The following is a 23,664-nucleotide window of genomic DNA, read 5'->3' on the forward strand; positions in this document are numbered from 1 at the left end:
TATTTCATCCATTTGGTTTTATGACTTAATAAACTTATTGGGGCTGAGATGGATAAGACAAAGGAAATAAAGGAAACATTTATTGTGACCTTATTGAATCTGGCACCCAACAAATACCCCATTACAACAAAACTAACACTAAAACCAAGTATTTCCAAAAATAAAAACTAATTAAAACTAGCAAACTCACTCTAGAAACTAATTAAAACTAACTGAATTTCAAAACAAAAATTGACAACGAAATAAAAACTAAAACTAATGAAAAATCCAAAACTATTATAACCTTAGCTCCCACCTGTTTTGGTTTCCATATACACTCATGAAATGGAAACTAAGAGTTCAACTTGCCTATTGGATACATGTGCTGGTGATATGGTGCAAGTTGATCTTATGCAGACAGAGGACACAGTTAATCATCATATTAGTGTGCTAACTAAGTGGTGTGAAGACACTGCAACGCCTGTCATTATTTCCCACATGTTTGGATTAATGATCAGACCAGCAGAGGAATTTAAATGAAGGAAATTCGTAGTTCACTCACATGACGTTTTACAGCAAACACAGAGTTCTTGTGTACATAGTACAGTCACCTGAGGGCAATGGACAAAAATAGACTGTTCAGAATTATAAAAATGGCCAGTTAATGTACTAGGAAAGAGCAAAAACAACTGGAATGTATTTACAATATGCAGGTGGAACAAAAAGTCAGACAAATGGTGTCTGATTCTGTTCATCCCCTTCTTAAAGTTCATACAACTGTCTTCAAGAAGTAAAAAGAAAACATCTTTTTAAGACAGCATTAAGTGCTCATGTATCATATCTCATCTTCAGCTTGTGCAGAATGCAACTGCTAGACTTTTAACCAACACCAAGAGATCTGAACATATTAGCCCTGTTTTAGCCTCTCTTCACTGGTTACCAGTCCCTTTTAGAATTGATTTTAAGATTTTACTGATTATTTTTAAAGCACTTTATGGCTCAGCACCCCCTATATATGCCAGCTGTTGCTGCCATATGCCACCAAAGGTGACCAGGATTTTTCGGTCAGAGCCCCAAAACTTTGGAATTCCCTGCCTGATGATCTTCGACTTACAAAATCAGTGACATCTTTTAAATCTCTTCTTAAAATATACCTATTTAAAAAAGCCTTTTATTAATTTTACCACGTCGCCTAATTTTAACATGTTTAACATTTAACTTTTGTTTGTGCTTGTTTCTGTCTTGTATGCTTTGAAAAGTGCTCTATAAATAAAGTTTGTTATTAAATGATTAAATTATTATTATTACTTCCTTCATGTACTTGTTTGAATATAGGTATGTGCATACAACGCAAATGTGAAGACAATTTTTAAAAAAATCACTGTCAATGTATTTTGTGTCCCTACAATCCCCTGGCCACTAATAATCCACTTACAAGTTTATCCAGAACTTTCCAAAACAAAAGCATGTCAGTGTGCCTTAAATAGACCTTCACTAAGACTGACCAATCATAGCAGAGCATCCAGTTCTTTATTTTCAGGTTGGTTTTCTACATCTCCAGCTTGCCCTGGTTAAAACTTTTTTCCTGGGTCATGTGTTATACTGATCCTCAATAGCTATAGAGGTCGGAAGAAGATGCACATTTTTATGACAGTAAAAACCTGTGGAGCTTATAATTAGCAGAATACATCACATCAGTCATTTACCAGCACTTCTATGCTACACTAGTGACTGAAGGTACACTCAATGTATAAACAGTACATTCTGCTCCTGTTTTTAAAGGACTGTAACAGTGAAGGAAATAAAGCAGGGGTCTGCAATTTATTTTTCCCAAGGGGCCACATGAGATACTGTAAAGGTTGCAGAGGGCCAATGCTCTGAACTTAATTTCATCGCTTCATAAAATGCATTAAATTATATGGTTTTATGCTGCTACTGGTAAGAATACATGTTATGATAAGTATGTTAATGTGGAGTAAGTCAAATATAGCAGTAAAAATAGTAAAGAATCCAAACATTATTTCACTTTTCCCTTTCATTTTAAACACAACATGCATTCAAACAACCAAAACAATTAATTTTTTTTAAATTACTATTACGTTTGTGGGGAAGTGGGAATCTTCAACTTTCAATATTGTAATAACTTCCCACAAATGTAATAACGCAAGTAATAACAGTTGCTAACCGCCAATTCTTAACTTTCACATCTTCATAATTAATAAGTAGAAACGTCAACGAACACAACCGCGCAAACGTAATAGTTATTACATTTGTGGGAAATCGCATGTTACGTTTGTAGTGGGCAGCGGCTATTTCGTTTGTGGAAATGTATTACGTTTGTGGTATTATTGCATTAATCTTTGACATATCCAAGGCTGTGATAAAAACCAATGCCCCAGCCAAAATGTAGCCAAATGTATTCTATGAAAAATAACTACATTTTTGTGTTTTTTTCATATAAAACATCAGTGACATCATGCAATCAAACTGGCATTTAAAGGGTTAAAATCCTCAAAATCGTTGAATGTTTAATAGTTTTGAGCAGGTCAGAAGTTGTTTATGAGGTTTATGCGGAAAAAAGTAGAACAAAAATATTAATCTGTCAAGTTTTTATAGCATTTTTTTGGAGGTGGACATTTTCAGCCCAAATGGCTCGAAAAGGTAGTAAATTAAAGTGGGCCCAGAGGGTTAAAAGCTGCAGATTTTTATTACATTTGTGGTTTATTACATTTGTGGGCATTATTACATTCGCGGGCGTTACAAACCAACAATTTATTAACTTTATGCAAAGAGCTTTCAATGTAAGTAAGGAAACAACAAGCTAACTCTGTGCATGTGCGTATGCATGCAGGCATATGTAAATCGCCTTCAAAATAAAAGCACTGTGGTTGTATTGAGTTCTAATTTCTGGGTAACGTCACGTGGGCCAGACAATGACAGCAGGCAGTGGGCTATCAATAGTACTGATCAATAGTACTTCAGAACATTTCACCATACTGAGAACTTATTATGTCAATCCTAAACTTTCTGAATATGTCTGATTTTTATCACAATCTAAGACCTGAGCTTTTCTTTTCTCAAGTTGTGTTCGAGAGCAGTAGCCACATCATGTCCTTCTTTTTCCTCTGACATGGTGTTATTGGGCCAGGTGCATTGTGGACTACACAATGACTTCCTGTTTACAACCATTGGCTTATGTGTAATAGGTCAAAGTTTAATCTAAGACCTCTAAATTTATAATTGTATCGTTTTCATTTTTTCAGTGCAAAGATAGATCACATTTTTATAAATATGATTTCATACTTAGATGTAGAATCCTCTGCATGTAATCTTTGTGCATTATTAGCTTGATGTTGAAAAGAACTGAAGCTAGAGGTAAATCTCTGAGCACCCAGAAGTCTTTAATCTGCAGCGCTTGTGTCTGTTGTGATCTTGATTTGTTCTGGTCTATATTTTGACTTGGATCTCCATTAAAGCTGGTCTTACAACTGACGTGATATCTTCTCTCCAGATATGCGTCCACAACAACTGACTGAGTTTAAAGCATGCATTTGGACTAGTAAGAAGAAGCACATAACAGTTGCATCCCTGCCAGTATTCTGTGTTTTGGCTTGAGGGAAAGGAGAACTCTCACCCTGCCGTCGGCTGCTCGGTGGAGATAAAAGATTTCGAGTGTTTTTACCTGCGTTTGTCTTCGCCGCTCCGTATCTGGGAATTACACCAGGGAGCTGGTCGATAACGCCACTACAATCAGCCTCGCCACAGTGAGTAGCATGTTCTCCTTTCAGGGCTGTCACAGAGGAAAGACAATGCAGCACACCTGTAGGCTCCACTGAGAGCTTCCTCTGTTTTATTGTCCAGTCAGCGCACTGGGACTGAGGCTCTTACATGGCACAGAAAGGACTATGGACAGTCTCCCTGTGAGACATGTGTTGCATGCTTGTTAATGTGTTTGATGTAATCATGCAAAATGGAAGTCTTACTGAAAATCGGACATTCATCAATATAATAATATTGACTGTGAAAGTTCATTCTTTACCTGCTAGTCCTTTTACCTTGCATGGCAGCTGGAATCTCATAGTATCACCAGATCACCCCTGAGCCGCTGGATCATGAGATTGCAAAACCATCTTGTCAGCCACCGAGTAATGCCTAATAACTAGTATTGTGAAGTCCTGCTCTAAGATTACCAGAGTAAAACTAAGAGACTTAAGTTCCTTTTGCAACCAGCAAATCCTCCATAAAGCAGAGTGCATTTTAGCCTCCCAGAGCCATGCCCTTGCTGGTGAATTCTCTTTGTTACCTTCAGGGCGCCGTTATGCCCTTCCTAGGTGTAAAACAAATCGCTTCTCCAAATCATTCGTCCCGCTTGCACGAAGACTTTTAAATTCTTTATAGGGTTTTTTTATTCTTATTTTTTTTATTTTTCCTTATTTCCTCAATTCTTAAAGCAATGTGGTTTATAAATAATCTCTATGCAGTAGGCTATCACAGGCTTTTATAATGTGTCCATTCTAAGTTCTATGTTGTCTGATGTGTCGACTATTTATGTATTGATTATTTGTTGTGGGCCGTATGAACTACGAAAACCTGCTGCTCAAAATGAATTGCCCCTTGTGGGATTAATAAAGTTGTTTGAATTGAATTTAAATTTAAGCATTTTAGCATCCTGTGAGCAGCTATATGTTTAAGCCAACACAGAGAGGTGACTGTTCTTTCAAAACAAAAATGGCAACTCCTGAAGAGGTTAAATTAGATGCTGCAATGGCTTCAGTTTTATTAGAACTAGATAGTATTTCTTCATTTCATGAAGAACAGAGAACAGCACTGAAGGCATTTGTTCCTCTCCTGTCTGGTTTCAGCTCTTCACCTGCCATGTATTTTGGAAAATGTCTGCCCTTTCCCCACATATTATTAACATCAAACACTTAATTCCCTCCATTGTGGTAAGTTTGTATGCATTAACCTGTAGCAGAATTGTCTTTCAAGAAAACACAAAATTCAGACGCCAGATGACAATTAACAAGGCTAGGTCAAAACCTAGTATACGTCTCACTGCGTTTGGTCAATGAGGTTTTGTGGGCAGTGTGTTACATGAATAATTCATAGTGCCTATGATGTGAATATTTTGCATATTAGCAGTTTGTGTGCTTTTGTCCCAGTAGTGCAAACATGTATTAATATGCTTAATGATATAATAAACCTTACAGCCAATCCCCAGTGGACGCATTATTAGAAGCATTTTTTTCGGTCAGTCAGTCACATACAGACTCATGTGTAGGGCTGACCTTTGGCGGTCAGCCAAAGATAAAATGGATTAGAAGGCATTGAGGCTTACAGGTATTCTGCATAGCTTTTAAGTACTCGTTCTCCTGTAGATAAACATTTAATGTTATCTCTGTTTGCAGGTATCTCGCATGTTAACATTATTTTTAGGGCCGGAACTCGATTAAAAAAATGTATCTAATTAATTAGAGGCTTTATAATTAATGAATTGAAATTAATCGCATTTTAATCGCATATAAATATTTGACCTGAGAACAATGAGAAGTCATTTTTAAGTAAAGTAAATTTTTCACATGGATTTTTAGTATACCATTGAATAATAACTGAATACATAAGCTTAAGCAACAAAAATATTGTTTATTTTTGTTCAAGTCCAACAGACCAGTGCAATTTTTGCCATTAAGTGTAGCAATAGCATATTTAGAAATATAGTACATTTCAGAAATTCAGGTAGCCTATAGGTAGGTAGACCTTCTGTAAACTATAATACTTTGGTTTTTTAAGTAAAACACAATCCACGCTAGCTACCACACTAGCCACTGCTGCTATATGTTTTGCATTGAGGTGATACTTGAGGCTCGATGTGCTGCGGTGATATGCAAATTCCTTGTTGCATAGCAACACAACCATGCTCTTATCGACGCTTCCATCCGTTCGTATTTTGTAACAAAATGTCCCATCATCCACGGGGCCAACCAAAGCGTCTCATCAGCTTCTTCCTTCATGTTCACTGTGGTTTGTAGTTGTCTGAACTCATGAACGCTAGTTGGTGCTCCAGTATAATCGGTCCGCCTGAAACTCATCCAGAGAGAAACGTTCCGCGGTGCAAAAATAAGTGCGATTAAAATGCGTCGATTTTCCTTCTCTGTGTCTTAATGTGCATGTGGCACTTATTCACGTCAAACAGGCAAGTTGAGGTAGCTTGACCGCAGCAATAAAATGGCGGAAAGAAAGAAAATTTGCCCAAATTAAAATAACAGAAACAATGCACCTGTCAAAATCTGTGTATACTTTTTTCAGTGTCATTAGCTGCCAGCTACACAGACAGCACGACCAATAAACACGCTCCCTTTGTCTTGTAATTAGCCTGTGATACCAGTGGGCTGTCCATCGTTCAACAGATAGTCACACACAGTCAAATAGAACGTAACATTACTCCCCAGCAGCACAACTGGGTCTAACTGTTGCACTGTGAAGTAAGGACACTGACACTTATGCATGTTTGCTTCGTTAATTTACCTTTCCTGTACTTGCGCTATTTATTTGGTTGTCGTAACTTTGGGAGTTATTGACAATACAGCCTGGATTTTTATGTGCTCTCATCTCCACCTCTGTTTCTATATCATCTGAAATGAACTTCAACAATATGGCTGCTGTAAAGGGAACAGGAACAAACTGAACCAGTCAGTGTGTTTACATGCACAGTTTATTCGAGCTATGCTTAAAATTTGATTTCGGCATCTAATCGGACCTCTGTCCTTGTCCCGGTTTACGTGCAACTGAGAAAATCGAATAACTGACAGGAACGTGTCCTCCTCCTCAACACTGGGTGGAGATGTGCGTAATTTCAGCGGGTTAATACGGCCACCTTTCCAGTTGACCTATTACGTCACGTAAGAACACCGGATGCTGTCTGAGAGCTACAACAGTAGCCTGTCTTCACTTCGACACTTTGTGCCGTCGTTACTGACCCGCTAATGCGACAGGCTTTTTTGGATGTTTTTGTTCCGGGGTCATACGCCAGCGCGGATGGTAGGGGGGTGGAGCATGTGTTGTCTTGTCATACATGCCAGCGAAAGTCGAATTCCAATCGCATTTTCTGGATGTCTTAATCGGATTTGGAGAACTCCGACATTAGTCAGACTAACACGTTTACATGCACTTCAGTTGTCCAGTTATTGTCGGATTAAGGCAATAATTGTTTTTTTCAAGTGTCATGTAAACATACTGACTATTTGTCACCCTGTGGGAACAAGAGGGAGGTTGCCCTGTGTAGAGCTGATGGAAATTATATTTGATTTAAATACGTTTGCGATTAATATCAGATTAGTGTATGTGCCAGAGCCCAATTTAAACCTTGACCATAACAAAAATCGAAACCATTGCAACTATTTTCCTGCAAGACATGAAATCAACGAAAATGAAACGAGTGTCTGCCATGTTGTTTGTCTCAGCCATGTGATGTGGATGCAGGACAACAGAAAAGAGTAGGAGATAAGAAATAGTAGGCATTTGACGCTTCTTTTCACCGTTATCATAAAACGAATCTGCTTTCCACAGTGGACCATCGTGTCTCTTGCATTTTTGACATGATACTGGGTTGGACACAGTATGGGATTGACGCTGATATTTATTAATACACACCTACACATTTGTAGGTGTATTATGGCATGACATACCGGGCAAACAAAATAAAAATAAAAACATTTTCAAGTCATTGCAGCTTCCAAACTTGTTGTTGATTGCAAGCAAAAGATAAAAGTTCTCTGCTGAAATGAGTTCCTTTTTTTTTGTCTTTCTATGCTTTCTATGTTCAAAACCTTCCTTTATTCCCTCCTGCTTCGCCTTTTGATTCGACTTTAAATGGATTTCATCTTTTCTTTGCACCACTATAATCATCCCAAAAAAGCTTGCAACTTGTGAACTTGAGGAACACTAAATCCCCCCACCCCTCCTCCATACACACACATTTGCACACACACACACACACACACACACACAAACAGTGGCTGGGATCTTAGGCATTCACAGGCTGATGATTCCGATAATCCAAGTTCAAATACAATTCCTGGATCACAGGATTTAAATGACATTATATAGAAATTAGATTTCACATCTAGAGCAACTGAACCCCCACACCCCCCAAAATCCCATCTCATTCTAATTACGCTACTTTCCCCTGAATCTGCACCAGACTCTTTCTTCTGCTTCCCTTTTTGTTCATGCTGCTTGAATACAGCCCTGGATATTCTTTAGCAGCACAATGCATCTATTACAATACAAAGTAACCCAGGAGCTGCTATATATTCCCAATGATGGCTCCCCTGTGGATTGGCTGTGTGTTTGATTCATGGTGGGCAGCAGTCGTCTACCTGTAACTGACACAGTGAATATTTACTGACGGCCCAGTTCAACTGAATTCATTTCAAATCAGCCCTGGAATCATAAAGGTGATATCAGTGCTCTGATTTCCCAAAGTGACACAGGTGTAGATCTACACACAACAGGCTGTCCAATCTAACATCAGTGTTTATTTTATGCAGCTGTCTGTCTTCCTGTGTGTCTCTGTGTACATTGTATCTGCATGTGCATCGTGAAAACACTGAAATGAGGCAGCACATTAGACCAATACATGAAGTTAATGTTGAATGAGTTTTACTGTACATACACATGGATGTGGTCTTTGATGTTGCCCAAAAAAACCTTTTTCCATGGTAATGACATCTCTTGGAAGGTGGTCAGTAATGATGGTGGCCGTACAAAGTGTAAGGCTGTGACCTTGTGCCCACATACATGGGTATTTTGAAATGCAAACAAATGGCGGACGTTCACATAGGAGAACGGGGGTCGTATCCTTTTTGAAAAGAAAAGTAAATTACTTTTTACGTAACTTACTTTTTTACGTGACTTACGTTTTTAACTTGACTTACGCTCTCTACCGGGAGCAGTGTAACGCTCAAATGTGTCATTTTGTCAAAAACTCATGTGTTTATGTGTGTGTGGGCAGCAATTCATCCATATCAACAACTGCACCTCCTCCATAGCTCCTCTCCCCCATGGCGTCCCCCAGGGTTCAGTGCTTGGTCCCCTACTCTTTATTGTCTACATTTTCCCACTCTGCAACATTATACATCGCCATGACCTCTTCTTTCACTGCTACGCTGACGACATCCAACTCTTCCTCTCCACCAAAAACATTTCCAATGCTATCCACTCCACTCTGACCTACTGCCTCACTGACATTAAATCTTACAACTAAACTGTGACAAATCAGACATAATACTCATCGGTCCAAAATCCTGCACCGAAACCAGTGACAGCTTCAGCATCACCATTGACAATTCCAATCTGTCCCTGTCCCCCAACATCCGCTACCTTGGAGTCATTTTTGACAGCAACCTCTCCTTTGAGCACCACAGAACCCAAATCACCAGAACTGCCTTTTTTCAACTGAAAAACATTGCCCGTCTCCGTTCCTCACTCTCCTTCCCTGCCGCAGAAACACTGATCCACGCCTTTATCACCTTCAGACTGGACTACTGCAACAGCATCCTGTACGGCATACCCTCCAAACTCGCCGCACCCCCTCCCATGACCACATAAACCCCTGTCCTCCACTGGTTACCTGTTCCATAACGCATCCACTTCAAAATCCTCCTCCTCACCCACAAAGCCCTCCATCACCAGACCCCCTCCTACCTCACTGATCTCTTCCATCTCCACATCCCTTCCCGCAGCCTCCGTTCCTCTGAAGCTAATCTCTTATCCCGTCCCATCTGGACCAAGTACCAAACCTGAAGCTTTCTCAATAGCCATCCCTCCCTCTGGAACTTTCTCCCAAAAACATCAGAGACTGCTCACATCCACCCACCTTCAAAAACTTGTCAAAACTCACCTTTTCAGAACTGCTTTTAATGTATGACCAATGCTGTTGATTTTAATTGTTTGTTTTTATTTGTAACTGCATTTTCACTGTGTTTTAACTAGGGCTGGGACTCGATTAAAAAAAATTAATCTGATTAATTAGAGGCTTTGTAATTAATTAATCGAAATTAATCGCATTTTAATCACATATAAATATTTGACCTGAGAACAGTGAGAAGAAATTTTTTTCACATGGATTTTTAGTATACCATTGAATAATGACTGAATACATAAGCTTAAGCAACAAAAATATTGTTTATTTTTGTTCAAGTCCAACAGACCAGTGCAATTTTTGCCATTAAGTGTAGCAATAGTATATTTAGAAATATAGTACATTTCAGAAATTCAGGTAGCCTATAGGTAGGTAGACCTTCTGTAAACTATAATACTTTGGTTTTTTAAGTAAAACACAATCCACACTAGCTACCACACTAGCCGCTAGCTGCTATATGTTTTGCATTGAGGTGATACTTGAGGCTCGATGTGCTATGGTGATATGCAAATTCCTTGTTGCATAGCAACCCAACCATGCTTTTATCAACGCTTCCATCCATTCGTTTTTTGTAACAAAATTTCCCATCCATGGGACCAACCAAAGCGCTCTCATCAGCTTCTTGGTTCATTTTCACTGTGGTTTGTTGTTGTCTGAACTCATGAATGCTAGTTGGTGCTCCAGTATAATCGGTCCGCCTGAAACTTTTGAGAAACGTTCTGCGGTGCAAAAATAAGTGCGATTAAAATAGGTCAATTTTTTTAACGCGTTAATTTTTGTGTAATTAATTAATCTTAATTAACGCGTTAAAGTCCCGGCCATAGTTTTAACATTAAAGGGTCTTTGAGTCCATGTAAAGCGCTCTATAAATAAAATGTATTATTATTATTATTATTATTATTATTATTATTATCCTTAAAACTTCAGTATTAGGCTTAGAACCCCACCCAGCTCCTATCACCAGTGCCTATCCATCAGTGGCTATCAACCATTTCAGTGTCTGCCATAAGAGAAGCGTGGGACTGTGTACTGTGTGTGACCAGGCAGAGATGGGCCCAGATAAAAGGATTCTGCCAAGTCCTGATTAGATCTGCTCCCATGTTTGTCTTCCAGTATCAGGGATTACATGATTTATTAGAGTGTGTTGGGGTTGTGTGTTGCAGGGTGCTTACACCTACACCCCTTAGGGGAGTGCATTCCAACAAACTCCATGCAAATGAAGTTTCTCTTGCTCTTTGTGGTGTGTCCCTGTCGCTTGTTTAACTCTCTCCTCCCAAGCTGAAGTGCCTCCGGGTGACTCAGATAATTTTCTCCATTAATGAGCTCCATGATTGCAAATAAGCAAAAAAGAAATAGCAGATCGATGAGCTGCCAAGCGTGAGATTGATTTGTTTAATAAAGACCAATTTACTATATATGGTGAGTTTTTGTGGAAGGTGGGGGGCGCTGCATGTTTTTTTCACACAAACTATTGGATCATGTCTACCTACAAAGAGATTTGTATGTCCATTTAATAGTAATAGATAGTGTGGAGATATACTTTATTAGGGTTGAAAACTACAACCTGACCAGGCTGAAATCAATGAAATGATCACTGATTGAACTTTCTCACAGATGTATTGGTATTGGTGCATATTGCAGTACAAAAATGCCAAAGATGTACTGTATCTTGAAAGGGCATTTTGGATTGTAGTTTGTCATTGATGTTAGGATATTGTCACAATTCCATAAAACAGGCTTGCTTAATTCACACTGCTTAATTTTAAAATTAACTTTTTCATATTGTTTAAAGAAGTTTTTTTTATTGTATTATTTTTTCTATTATTATTTACTGACAAAAACAATGTTACATATATCCATTCACCTATTAGAATTCTGAACAAACAAAACAAAAACAATTAAATCAAAGTGTGATGACATAAGGTTGTTCCATATGTCACCATGTCACTGCAAATGAAACTTGAAGTCGCTTGCTGACATTCTTCACTGTTGATATTCCCAAACAAAATGTACACACAAGAAGTCGGGAACTTCAGTGGGCTCTAGAGTTCTGAGGCCAACAATGAGTGATGAGTTTACAGCTTCTAGTCATTTAAACTGTAACTGGTAAAAAACGGAAAAATGGTATCCAACCCATCCAACATATCCGTAACTGGCATGTTGCTGCAGCAACAGGGAAGTGTATATGTTATGGGTGCTAACATTACCATATTCAGTCATAATAGCGCTAGAATAGTTTGGGTTGCAGCATAAGAGTAGTTATTGAAAGGCCAGCTATGAGTGATAGTCGCTTAGAACTGCTGTTGACATAGAAAACACAGAAGTGGAAAATCCTTCTGCTTCTCCAAGGACATGAATGTGAAACATTTTGTCTTCCTTGTGAGTTTGTTTGCGTAAACAAGGAATGGGTAAGCCTGTGGTCCCCTAACAGGGACTTCATGGTACATTCAGGTGCTTCTCGTAAACTCTGAAAAACTCAACCTGTTGTTTTCAACAACTCTTCTGCCATCTGGTGGCTCTCCTTTTTCTTGTTCGTTTTGTTACCTATTGGTGATATAAGCTCTTTTTATTACATTCTAAATAAATTATTTAAATTTGACCACATCACACTTTTTGAAGAATCATTTAAACATTGAACTGACAAGATTGAAGTTTTCAGGGCATTTAAGACTTGATAGTCTAACAATGGCAACTGCTGTAAAAAAAAAAAAAAAAGTTAAAATGAGAATGATGTTATATTTTTATATCTCCAATATTAAGTATTAAATGTCAAAAACCCAAAGGCTAAAAAAGTAAATACAACTGTAACTTAAATGAATGGGCTGATCAGAATCTGTGTGTGTTTACCACACAAAGATAAAGGTGAGCCTATATCAGGGATGGGCAACTGGAGGCCCAGGGGCCGGATACGGCCCGCACCCTCACTTGATGTGGCCCTCAGTACAACTACATATATTTGGGCATGAAATCTTAAAAGTGCAGTGTAAAAATGCACAAAATTACTTCTTGCAATTAATGTTGGTCTGCTGTTCTTGCACTGAAAAAAAAAGAAGTGGTAATTTTTTATTTGCTTCAAACCGTTTGTATTCCTATTTATACTGTTATAAATGCATTTGAGCATGAAATATGTGACGTTACTGCACTGTAAACATATCTAAAATTGCAGTTTCATCATATCTGGTTAAGTACACGGTCCTATATGTGGCCCTGTGGTAGTGTCCATGAAAAATTGTGGCCCCCTCCAGCATTTAAGTTGCCCATCCCTGGTCTATATGGTCACATGTGAGATCCAATGGTTTGTAGCGGTCTTCCTCCACCTCCCTCGTGGCTCAGCTGGATGTCCTAAGCGGAGGTCAAGGTAGGCGCTGTTGTTGCTGACCATCAGTCTGCCATGCCGGCTAATTTACAGCACACCCTCCTCCACCTTGCGTTGCCCAACCTCCAACAAACCCCCCACCCCAACCATCCTCTGTGTGCTCTCTCTCTCTCCCCCTATCTCTATCTTTTTCTTTCTCTCTGGCTGGGTGTGAAGACGCCAGCAGCACGCTCCAGTGGAGACAAATCAGACCTTCCCGGCCGTGTCATCGTAAAACATCCCCCAGGAAGGTTGCGACCTCCTCACCTTTAATCTGCAGGCATAGCGAGTCAGGAGAGGAGGAGGGTTCTCCATGCAGCAGCAAAACTACCTTGTCCACATTACCACAAGAGAAGAATCAGCCAATGATATGAATGGAGAGAGTGTTCAGCTAAATACTTTGGTAGGGATGGAAATATGACTACATATCCAATAAATGCACTTAATGCAATGCACTGTAGAAATGTAGAGCAATAACACCAGTAATCCTGCCACCAGATGATAACACATTTGTACTGTGAGTTAGGATAGAAAGCAGCAGAGACAAATCACAGCTCTTGTATATCATCAAAACAGCTAAGCTAACTTTGGCATTGGCTCTAGTTAGCTAACTTTAGCATTGCCTCTAGTTAGCTTAGTAAACGATGTGCCTATTCACAAACCTGGTATCCCCATCTGACTGCTGACATTCTGCCATGCATTTCTTTTCCTGGTGAGATTGTGGCATGTTTTTATTGCTGTGTAAGTTTATGTTAATCAGGCTCTCCCTCCCCTGCTTGCATCTGTCGCTTCTGGCACATACAGTTGTTGTCTCATTTGTTGCAGTTTAAAAGGTCAGTGGCAACCACCACTGCACTTCGTGGCAATTTTGGCATGGTAGGCTATGCCCAGGGTAGCACATCGCCTAGTTGGGTGGCACCACTCTCCCCACATAGGTAGAGAAAAAAGTGCAGACAGTTTTACTGCTGATCAGCCTTGCCACCTATGTACAGTAAGTCCTGGTTAAAGGATCACAGTGCTTCACATGCAGAGACCTGAGGTCAGCCTGGTCAACCTTAAACTTTTTATTTAATTTATTGTATATTGCAGACAAGCTTCTTCCCTAAAACGACTCTTCATATACAATGAATTTGCATTAGCACAAGATACATTGAGTAAGAAAAGTACTTCTGCCTGTATTTTTAAAGGAACAATGCAGAAAACATTATTTTCATTCATTCATTGAGTGTATCTGAATGTATCTGAAGACAAAGGCTTTGTCTGCTGTCACTCACTACTCACTATATAGTGCACTATTTCTAAACCATTGTGCATTTTGTGCCATTTTGTAGTGCTGTCCGAATGTATAGTGAGAATTATGAAATGTTTAAACTTTCAGTGATGTGTTGAGTTTTTGTGATGTTTATGCTTTTTTTCTTGTTTCCATTAGAAATTCACCATAGTTGTTATGTTTATGTGTTTAATGTTTGTACCATGACTGTAAATACTTCCTGGTCTGAGGATCCCTGAATTCATTCTGTTGGCATTGAATATCCTGCCGTATAACTCGCTGTTCACCACTTGTTGGAATTTCTACAGAGATCTTAGACGAATCTGGGTTGTGGTGAGAAAATAGCATGTTTAATTTGAGCAGAGCAACACATCACAACAAAAACAATCTACAGGCTACAAAGTATTTTGCATTCCTTAATTTGGGAAAATATGCTCATTATGTATTCATCACAAAATATTTTCAGTATTTATTATGTATGATCCACCAGCTGACATTGGTGTGGTACGTTTTAATTGTGCAACAGCAATGTTATAATTACCAGCAGCGAGAAATTGAGCCTAGTAGAGTCTGGAAAGTGTTCATTTTGCTGATGAACTCACTTTATAGCCCTGTGAGTAAGGAGTAGTGAATGAGTGAAACATTCATACTGAACAATCGGCAAAAACTGTTTTTTCTACAATAGTTTCACCTAACAACTAAAGCATGGTTGAAGAAAGAGTACCAAATATGGGATAGCCCTCATTTGCTTGAGAGAAGATAGATTTTAATCATGACTGCACTCATTAGCCTAGCTTAGCATAAAGAAGGAGAAAAAAGCTCCAAAGCTCACTAATGAACGTTGTCTTGTTTGTTAATTGGGATGTCCATTAGCCTTTTCATTTCAAGCTCACAATTCCTTCAGTGTTCAAAGGAAACATTTTTTTTTCTTTTGATACATAAAGGTCATCAGAACATTTTATGCCCAGACAACTGTCATTTGCGTTTTCAAATTCTTTATTAAAAAGTAGGTATGTGGTCTGAATCACCAATTCTTTTGAATTTGATAAGTGAAATTGAAAGCTGTTTTTTAAATGATCTTGAATTTAGAATTAAAATCTTGACACCCCTCTTTTTTTTTTAAATCTATACACAACAGATAAAATGTTGAAAATGTTTAAGGCTGAAGCTAGCAGCTGGGTGCAGCGACTGTTCAGCTTCCTGGAGTCTTTTCATCACAGTGAGGTTGCCAGGTTTGGTGCCATCTTGCCTGTACAGAAAACAAAAAAAATCATTACAATTTGATGTAATAAAATAAGAACGACACAGGGCAGGAACACTGGTCTGACCCCTCCACCTCCTCTCCCACCCACCCACAACATACTTTTGCATCACTTGCTCTAAACATCCAGTATTGCTGTGGATGGGTTCATGTTGGAGTTAATGGAAAGCCTTTCATACAAATGCTAAAGATGCCAAGGTTGCCTTGCGGGTCAGTATCAAACACTGAAGGCTGTGACAAAGCATTGGTACGTATGTGACGTCATGTGCCATGGTCCTGCTTAACCACCACTACAACTATTATCATTATTCATTATATTTCTATTGGGGCCGGGACTCAATTAAAAAATATTCTAATTAATTATAGGCTTTGTAATTAATTAATCGAAATTAATCGCATTTTAATCGCATATAAATATTTGACCTGAGAACAGTGAGAAGTAATTTTTTCACATGGATTTTTAGTATACCATTGAATAATGACTGAATACATAAGCTTAAGCAACAAAAATATTGTTTATTTTTGTTCAAGTCCAACAGACCAGTGCAATTTTTGCCATTAAGTGTCGCAATAGCATATTTAGAAATATAGTACATTTCAGAAATTCAGGTAGTCTATAGGTAGGTAGACCTTCTGTAAACTATAATACTTTGGTTTTTTAAGTAAAACACAATCCACGCTAGCTACCACACTAGCCGCTAGCTGCTATATGTTTAGCATTGAGGTGATACTTGAGGCGCGATGTGCTGATGTGATATGTGAATTCCTTGTTGCATAGCAACACAACCATGCTCTAATCGACGCTTTGTAACTAAATGTCCCATCATCCACGGGGCCAACCAAAGCGTCTCATCAGCTTCTTCCTTCATGTTCACTGTGGTTTGTTGTTGTCTGAACTCATGAACGCTAGTTGGTGCTCCAGTATAATCGGTCCGCCTGACACTCATCCAGTGAGAAAAGTTCCGCAGTGCAAAAATAAGTGTGATTAAAATGCGTCAATTTTTTTAACATGTTAATTTTTGTGTAATTAATTAATCTTAATTAACGCGTTAAAGTCCCGGCCCTAATTTCTATTCATATTACTACTATTTTTTACTGATACTACTGTTGTTTCCATAATATATTCACTGTTGATTAATATTATTATTAGTAACATTTTCATAGTGCTACTATTGTTGTTGCTTTGCATCTCTTTCTCCCTCTCTTCTCCCTCCCCCTCCCTCTCACATTCTATTTATTGTCATTTTATTATGTTGATCTGTTCTGTGCAAACCACATCTATCATATGTCTGTCCATCCTGGGAGGACACGTCTCTCTCTGTTTCTCTGTGTCAGGTTTCTTCCATTCTTCCCCACGTTAGAGGGTTTTAAACATTTTTTTAAGAAGTTTTTCCCTCATCCAATGTGACGCTGTACAGACTGTAATGAGGCGATTTGTGATTGAAGGAAAATTTAACTGAACTGAATTGAATTAAGGTAAAAATGTCTTGGTTCAACTTGTAAGCTGGCTTGTGCAAATGCAAAATGGGATGCATTAAAACATTGAACAAAAATCACCATTTTCCACTAAAACTATCTAAATACTAAGTCACTGCCTTCTAAAATGACCCTCTGAGCAGGATAACAAGCTTTGTCAGGTCATTTCACATGCATATTCCTTGGTAAAGTTAAAACAGTGTGATATTGATCACAGGAGACAGGATTCAGGTATTAAGTCCTCGTGATATTTACTGGAGGCACGTGTTTTATAGAAAGTTTGTACTTGAGGTCTTTGTTTTGCAGTTTGTCACCATCTTTTATGCCGATAGCCCTTTTTCCTGTAGTGTTTTATTTTTTTTTGCTTCCATCTCTGGTGCTCACGATTCAGTGATTTGCTTTCCAACAACCACTTTTCTAGTAACGGTAACTCTGTAACTGCTCTCCTTGTTTGTACACAGCATCAGTCTTGTCTCCAGAAAAGATCAGCCCACCTCTTCTGAAACATACACCACTCACACACATATACATCCAACCTGTTCCAGTGTCAGGCTCCCTGTTGCTCTACCCTGATGGAGCCATCAGCCAGAAACCAGACAGGGAGCAGTTGTTCTCATGGCCTCGTCCCCGCTGCAGAGCCTTGACATGGGGAGAGACAAACAATTTGGCCTCCCTCCCACAGTCACAGCTCTGGGAGCCAGCAGGGGTTGGTGTGTGTGTGACAGAGAAAGAGAGAGAGAGAGTAGTTGTCTTTCAGTCAGTAAAAAAGAAATGAGCAAGTGTGTGTTCCAATATGGAAAATGTCACATACAGGCATAAGGGATCTATTTGCAGCCAAATAGTTTGTTCCATGAATGTTAAGGGGGTTTGCTTTCAACAAGTGGGCTATATTCCCTCTGTATTCTTTGCATATAGACAGGCTCTCTTTTGTCCTTCCCAGGAATAGAGGTTGTGTGCAGGCAGGTTGTTTGGCCAGCTTTGAATATTACCACAGGCGGGTAAGACTGCCAGGCTTTTGACACAGGAGCTAGGACAAAGGGAAATGGGGTCGTGTGGTGAAATGGTTAATGTGAATCTTAATAGAGGCGGCAATGTCATTATCTCCAAATCCGCTGAGCCCTCTCGACCGGGGGGTCGCGCTGTCGACGACCACTTTACATCCCGAGCGTGTCAGGCCGAGAGACCGGGGGCATGACTGCCAATCCCATCCGGAGGATTTGTGTCCTCCTCCACCAAATTCAGTAAGCGCATGCAGGCTCATAAAGGTGTTGAGAATTGAGGAATTTGTCTGGGAGACATGGCCAAAGTCAATGAGCTAGTTTTGCTTTTCAGTCACAGGACGAGGAAAGAGGGTCGAGGCCTTGTGAGGCACCTGACTCTCCCTCCGCCGTCCACTCAGACAGGCCAGAGCAGAGGAGGGCTGCCTGCCTGTAAATGAGATGAACACTGTCAGATTTACACACTGCCGTGCTTTCAACCAACCCCTGATAATCCCTTCCCAGAAATAAATTGTCCCATTAAAATGAAATGTTGCCCATATAGGTTTAATAAATTGAAAACGCTTGTTTGAATCCTCGATAATTTGGACGGAATCCCAGGCATGTAGCAAAGGCTCCAGCAGAATAAGATTATTTGCTGTGTATTATAATGTATGCAGCAGTTTTTATGCGACCAAACAGTGTCAGTGAACCCCCCGATGAAATGTGTGCTTATTTATATGCAGTTATTCAGGTATGCAGTAAATTCCAATTACTTCTTAAGATTTCTATTTAGCATGAGGGGGAAATATGACAGGGAAGCGCTGTGTTTTGAGCAGCATTGTAAATCTCGTTAACTCTTTGCAGCATGTGGCGACAAATCTGCATTCATATCAGGGAGCGAGCAGTGCATAAGATTTTAACAACTAGCTAATAGTTGTGTATGGGGATGTGTTGGAGGGTCTGAAGTAGATTCAGATAATGTGAAGATTTCAAGGCTAATTCCAACACATTTGTTTGTATGATGCTGCTTACATTTTGTTAGGCTTTTCAATTTGACTATTTGCATTAATAAATGCAATGTAAAAGTTGGCAGAGAAAGGAAAAGCCCTCAAGCTTAAAAAAAAAAAAAAAACCTTTAGAGCACCAGGGGCCACAACACGTCCCCATAACACCTACAGAGTGTTGAACCCATGGAAGGAACTGCCAAGCCTCCACATTCATTTAACAACAGGACATGACATTAGACCTTTATAATTGCTCAAATATTCATTTAAATAAGTGGATAATTAATGGAATCCCACCATGTCAGTTTTTTTATTTTCTCATGCTGGTCTGCAATGATGCTAATGATGCTACTTGGCTTCTTAATTGAAATTTTTGTTGCCGAGCAAATTACCAGTATGCTCTGTTTTTTAAAATATATGTGTATATATATATTTATATATATGTTTCTTAAAATAATGAATTCCTTTTTTTCTTTTTGTCTGTTCTATTTTTTTTTTTTTTTTTTTTGTTGCATTTCTCAAATTTGTCTAAGTGAATTTGGGGGTCAGCCCTTCTCAGGGCCCCATAAAGACTGGGGCCGGCCCTGGATTATCAACAGAAGGCCAATTCAGCAAAGCACTGATCAAACCGAGGTGAGTGTGTTTTTTACTGTGTATATGTGGTGTATATTCACAACAATCCATGCTAAAACTGTTACTGGATTACATTTACTTTGTGTGTGTGTGTGTGTGTGTGTGTGTGTGTGTGTGTGTGTGTGTGTGTGTGTGTTGACTCATAAATACTGGGACCAGACCTGGATTATTAAGCAAAAGCAAATACTGGTTTGACTTAACTGTGCTTTTGTGTTTAACCGTGTTGTGATTCCCTGTATGAGTGGAGTCCGGATCTTTCTATACCCCCAGTGTGCAGTCCCCGGTGTTGGGCCCCCAGGGGCCCTAAATCCCCGCCGCTCTTCCCCGCAGCCCCCTTGTGAGGCGCAGGCCGAGACGAGCAGCGCTTTGCCTATGCATTAGCCATCCATTTCCCCCGGCTGACACATCTCCAACATAAAAGCGTAAGGCGGAGGTAAAATATCTCTCTCCTGGCGCAAATAAAGCTTTGTCTGCCTGCTGATCTATTGGATATAAAAATAAAGCCGCGGCTTTGATGCGGGCTTTACCTTATGCGCGCCTTTGCTTTTTGCGCACACGAAGCTCCAATGAAGATGGATTGCGCGGGATTGGCCGCGCTGCGTCCAGCACAGCAACATCACTCACTCCACTTCTTCCTCCTCTCCTCCTCCTCCTCCTCCTTCTCCTCCTCACCTCCCTTCTTACAGCGTTTTTACTCACATGTTGTTTGTTATTGATCAGTGAATATCGATAATTATGCAGGGATTTCCAGCCTAATCGGCTTTGGAAAAGTTGTGTGCGTTCACATTGAAGAATTATCAGATTCTTTTTGCTTTTTTTTTCGATGTAACGTGAGAACATCTCCAGGTGTGGGCACGTGCTGCACAGTTTGTACATTTTCATGTAGAAAAGAGCTCCCTTGTTCTGCTGTTGTGTCCTTATTGTACAGGCCTACAGCAGCATTTACATGAGGTTTGTTTCTAATGATATTAGAGATTGTAGAATACTAGAATACTAAATGAAATATTTTTAGCTTTAGCTTTTAAAATCTGTCACATTTCAGATTCGATTCTTTGTTTTTTCTACCATTATTTCTTATCTTAGAATGTGAATAAATTCATTCACCGAAGAGCATAAATCATGTGAGGCCATCAGCCCTGCAGCACCGCACAGAAACGGCAGAAAATGGAGAGGAAGTGGAAGAGCAAAAAAGCAGAATTTCGAAATTGAGCGAAATTAAATCACATTTAGATTCACACTACAGTTCTAATTTATGTGATTCCTTTTATTATATTTTACTATTTAAATATTTCTGTTATGATTTTGGCGGTGCTACTCTGACCACAACCTTCAACACCTTGGTGTTCTGGGATCAAATAGAAGCTCATTAAGGTTTTCCACACTGAAGCTTCCAGGTCAGACTCATTAGATCTCTTAGTGGTTATATTAAGCGTTTACCATTTGAAGGTGAAAATTACATTCAAGGGCCTTATCGTTGTGATAAATACATAAAAACCCCCATCCTATCATGTCAATGACAAATAAATTAGTAGAAAACAAAAAAAGAAAGAAAAAGAAAATGGCTATAATAGAGTGTGTGAGCAGCAGTCCCGGGCCGGTGAATGCTCGCTGCAGCTATCTGCCGCTGCAGCCGTGCAGCCTGTCCCCAGAGCATTGATAATATCTCACAGCTACACATTATATTATAATCATTAGTGATCGTAGCCCTTTCACCCCGGATGCACGAGCATTCATCTGAGCTGGAGCTGCTTGTTCACTGCTCACGGACTGTTTGGAGCAGCTTCACTTTTTACTCTCACACCTGACTCAGTCACCCAGTGGTATGATGGAAATATGAAATAGCCTACGATGGCGTTTTTGTCATTTAATCTGTTAATATTAGACTCCCCAGACATATCCCGCATGTGTACAGATATTATTTGTATGGGTTCCAGATGAATAGCATAAAAACAGGCAATTATCTAATGATTCATACATACATGGACCTATAGATTTAAACACGGAATACGACGGGACTACACTACATTAAATTATATATGTGATGTATTAGGCCTATATATATATATATTGTATATACATACACATACACATATATATAGGCCTAATACATCACATATATATGACATGTATTAGGCATATATTTGTACACACACATATATACATATATACACACACACCCACACACACACACACACACACACACCCACATATTATATATATATATATATATATATATATATATGCCTAATACATCTCTCTCTCTCTCTCTCTCTCTCCCTCTCTCTCTCTCTCTCTCTCCCTCTCACACACACACACACACACACACACACACACACACAGAGAGAGACTATAATTCTAAACAGCATGTGCGTGTGGGATTTACGTTGAGATCGATTGTGACGTAACGCTAACAGTAACTTGGAATAAGTTCATAATAATATAATAGTAATAAGAGTATCATTGACTAAGCCCTCTCTTTACACGGATTGAATTCGCCCCCTAGAGGAGTATGGGGTGCTGTGGAGCTGCTTGCGGGTCTGTGGTGGTCTTGTTTCTGGGTGACCTCAGAGTCTCGTGCAGGGTTACTGTTAGGGGCGTGATCTCCTGGACAGACAGTGGAGGCTGTAGGTGGAAGACTCTAGAGGTCGGCCCAACAACCGCCCAATATTGGCTAGTGTGTGTGTGTGTGTGTGTGTGTGTGTGTGTGTGGAGCGGGGGGTTGACTGGCTGAGAAGAGACAGCTGTAGGGAGATGATCTATAAATCCCATTGGATTTCTCTCAGCACAGGCCGGACGGAGTTGGGAAGTCTGGAAAATGTTTGCGTAGAGTTGGTGTTGGCTCAATAATCCACGATGAGTTCACATCGGCATATGTTTGGCTGCTGATCTACAGACGGGGGGAGGGCTGTCCATCGTGGGACTGTGCGCACCGCGCTCCGAGATGTGCGTATATGAGGCCCCCACCCCATCCACCCTACAAACTCACACAGTTCATTAATATGATGATGATCTAAAAAAAAATACCACTTTAAATACCACAGATTGATTCTGATGCTGCTTTTCGTTATGGTCAAAATTAAATTTTTGCTTTAAATTTTTTTCATTGAATACAATCATCTTTGTTTGTAATTAAACTGACAAATGTAACTTTACTTTCATTTGGCGAAAAACAAAACCAAATCAATTCTCTCTTATTTCTCACGAGGTTTTTTTATTCAATTTAATTTATTCCATGCATTTTGCCACACTTGCACCTTCGAGTATTTATTTCCTTTTCTTCATTTGGATTTTTCTCGGAACAGAAATTAAAAATTATACAGATTATTTTAACAGAAATGGGCCTGCTTATTCCTAAAACAAAAGCATTAATAAAACACAATAATCAATGCGTATTATTGTTAAATATGAAAATCAGCGCCTGTTTGCCATATTCCTTTGTAAAAAAAAAAAAAAAAAAAAAAAAAAATCCTGCAGAGAGTGCAAACAGCAGAGCAGCGGACCGGTACCCACCCTCCTCCTCCTCCTTCTCCTCCTCCTCCTCCTCCTTCTCCTCCTCCTCCTCCTCCCGGTACACTCAGTTGATCAAAGCTCCAGTTGGGTGATATTTCTTTCTGTATAACCGGAGTCACGGTGTGTCCCCCCGGCAGCCTGCCCGGCCGCACTGCCCCCTCCCCCTATCTGTTAGCATCTCTGTGTCATGTTTGGGCTCGGCTCATCACCTGCTCGGTTCCCTCTCCTTCGTTCGGCCGTTGTTGTGGGGACATTGTGTCTCTTAGCTGAGCCT

General features: G+C 39.6%; 1 long non-coding RNA gene across 1 annotated transcript; it reads right to left on the minus strand.

The window, feature by feature from the left end:
- Positions 1-14,657: 14,657 nt before the first annotated feature.
- On the minus strand, positions 14,658-23,664 carry LOC131970212 (uncharacterized). The gene is made up of 3 exons (XR_009394162.1): positions 23,600-23,664; positions 17,800-17,953; positions 14,658-15,775 (listed from the first exon to the last, which is right to left on the minus strand). It is a non-coding gene; the product is annotated as an uncharacterized LOC131970212 (long non-coding RNA).

This window comes from Centropristis striata, chromosome 4 (genome assembly GCF_030273125.1).
Source record: "Centropristis striata isolate RG_2023a ecotype Rhode Island chromosome 4, C.striata_1.0, whole genome shotgun sequence".
NCBI classification, from domain to species: domain Eukaryota; kingdom Metazoa; phylum Chordata; class Actinopteri; order Perciformes; family Serranidae; genus Centropristis; species Centropristis striata.